The sequence below is a fragment of the Dromiciops gliroides genome, chromosome 2, assembly GCF_019393635.1.
Source record: "Dromiciops gliroides isolate mDroGli1 chromosome 2, mDroGli1.pri, whole genome shotgun sequence".
In the NCBI taxonomy this organism is placed as follows: domain Eukaryota; kingdom Metazoa; phylum Chordata; class Mammalia; order Microbiotheria; family Microbiotheriidae; genus Dromiciops; species Dromiciops gliroides.
In genome coordinates, this window is record NC_057862.1 from 464823793 (window position 1) to 464826820 (window position 3028).

Sequence of the window (3028 nt, forward strand, 5' to 3'; positions counted from 1 at the left end):
AAGTGGCTCCACTGGAAGGAAGGAAGGTCACAAGCTGTTAAAATACTCTGCCACATGTGAGGAGGCAGGGGGTGTGGCAAGAGGAGGGGGTAGACAAACTATCATGAGGCCAGGGCAACCAAGGCCATGGCATTGAGATTAGTGCCCTCCGCCTGTCAATATCCAGATTTGTGTTTGACTTGGAGCCGCTGAGGATGTCCACAGAGGAGGGAGGGGAATCAAGAGCCAGCTTATTCCACTCTTGGGTACAGTTGGGCTTCTGACCCTGGGATCCCCCCATGCATCTCCTTTTACAAAGGAAAGTGAGAAAACACACATCCCTGTTTCTTGTTCCAAAGAAGTATGGGACAGGACTGATTGCTATACAATGACAGATGAAACAAGTCGGGACTATGGACTGGAAAGATGGAGGCTAAGGGGTGAGGTATATGACCAAGGACTGTAAAAACCTGAACTTTTTCATCAGATCCAAGTGTAACAAATCTACAGGGAACCCTTGACACTCAAGAGAGGTAAGGTTAGTCTATATGCTCTTTGACCCAGAGGACTCACTATTTGGACTATTTCCTAAATTTTATTGAATGAAACATAGCAGGGGAGGGGAGGAGAGCTAGGGGAAGGCTTATCTGAACAAAATCATTCATTGATGCTTCCTTTGAAATAATTAAATACTGATAACCTATGTGTTTAACTATTGGGAAATTGCTTAATAAACTGTGGTGGGTCAGCCTGCCTCAAGTTTCTCCCCATTCCAATCCATCCTCCACTCACTCACCAAAGTGATTTTCCTAAAGTATAGGTTTGACCATGCCACCTCCCTACTCAATAAATTCCAGTAGCTTCTTATGACTGACTCCCTTGTTGCTTCTTGTTGTGTGGTTTCAGCTGTGTCTGACTCCTTGTGACCCCATTTAGGGTTTTCTTGGCAAAGATACTGGAGTGGTTTGCCATTTCTTTGTCTAGCTCATTTTATGATGAGGCAAACAGGATGAAGTGACTTGCCCAGGGTCACATAGCTTTTAAGTGTCTAAGGCTGAATTTGAACTCAGGTCTTTCTGACTCCAGGCCCTACACTTATGACTCCGGGATCAAATAGAAAACCTGTTTAGCATTCAAAGCCCTTGATGACCTATTTGTCCAGTTTTCTTACACCTTATTCCCCATCACATACTCTCTGATCCAGTGACAATCGCCTCCATGTTGCTCAAATAAGACCCTCCATCCTTCTGCTCTGGGCATTTTCTCTGGCTGTCCTCCATGCCTGGAATGCTCTCCTGACTCATCTTCACCTCCTGGCTCCCCTGGCTTCCCATCTTCTGCAGGAAGCCTTTCCCAACCCCTCTTACTTCTAATGGCCTATCCCATCTATACCCTTTTTGTATATATGTGTTTGCTTGTTATTTCTCCTGTTAGATTGGGAGCTCCTTGAGGGGCAGGGATGGCTTTTGCTATTCTATTTATCCCCACTGCTTAGCCTGGCACATAGTAGGCCCTTAATAAATATTTATTGACTGACTGTGGCATATTCATGTAATAGAAAACTATTATAAGGGGGGAAAATGAGAACTATGAAGAATACAAAAATAGGGAATTATATATGAATGCAAAGAAACAATAAATCAAAACACAACAAATTAATGTAACAATACCACAACTTTAAGAGTAGAGAGAAAGAGACTGGAAGGAGGAACAGAGAAGACATTGTTAGAAGTGAGCTGGACTGGTGATCCAAGTGCTAGACCTAGCAGCAGGAAATTCCAGATTTGAATCCCTCCTCTGATATGCACTAGATGGATAACCTTGGGCAAGTCTTTTAACCTGCCTATTTTGACTATTTCATCTTTTGGGGGAAATACCATTATTATTCATCTCAGAGGGTTGTTGAGAGGCTCCAATAAGATAATACTTGTAAAGTACTTTTCACACTTTAACATGTTATTTTTTATTTTTTGCAGGGCAATGGGGGTTAAGTGACTTGCCCAGGGTCACACAGCTAGTACGTGTCAAGTGTCTGAGGCTGAATTTGAACTCAGGTACTCCTGAATCCAGGGCCAGTGCTCTATCCACTGTGCCACCTAGCAGCCCCCAACATGTTATATTAATGGCAATTATAATTTTGGGCTAAAATTTATGTATATTCTCATCTCTTTTAAACAAAATATCTCATTTAGATTTATTTCAGATTTTATTCCATATTTTGCTTTTTTCTTTTAAAAATAAATTTATTGATGTCTTTTATTTTTACATCTGTCTTTTGCCTTCCCTTTACCTCCTTCTCCCTTTCAATCCCTCCTTTACAACAAAAAAACAAGCTAAGCAAAGCCAACCAACACAGCAGCCTGAAGTCAAGAAGATCAGTTCAAATCAAGCCTCAGACATTTACTAGTTGTATGACCTTGGGCAACTTACTTAACTACTGTCTGCCTCAGTTTCCTCAACTGTAAAATGGGGATAAGAATAGCACCTACCTCAGAGCAATTGTGAGGATCAAATGAAACAATATTTGTGAAGTGTTTAATGCATTGTTGGTGGAGCTGTGAACTGATCCAGCCATTCTGGAGAGCAATTTGGAATTACGCCCAAGGGGCTATAAAGCTGTGCATACCCTTTGATCCAGCAATACCACTATTAGGTCTTTTTCCCAAACAGATCATAAAGAAGGGAAAAAGAACCACATGTACAAAAATATTTATAGCTGCCTTTTTTTGTGGTGGCAAGGAATTGGAAATTATGGGGTTGCCCATCAACTGGGGAATGGCTGAACAAGTTGTGGAATATGAATGGAATGGAATACTATTGTGCTGTAAGAAACGATGAGCAGGCAGATTTCAGAGAAACCTGGAAGGACTTACATGAACTGATATTGAGTGAGATGAGCAGAACCAGGAGTACATTGTACACAGTATCAACAACATTGTGTGTTGATCAACTGTGATAGACTTGACTCTTCTCAGCAATACAATAGTACAAGATAGTTCCAAAGGACTCATCATGGAAAATGCTCTCCAAATCCAGAAAAAAAAAAGGA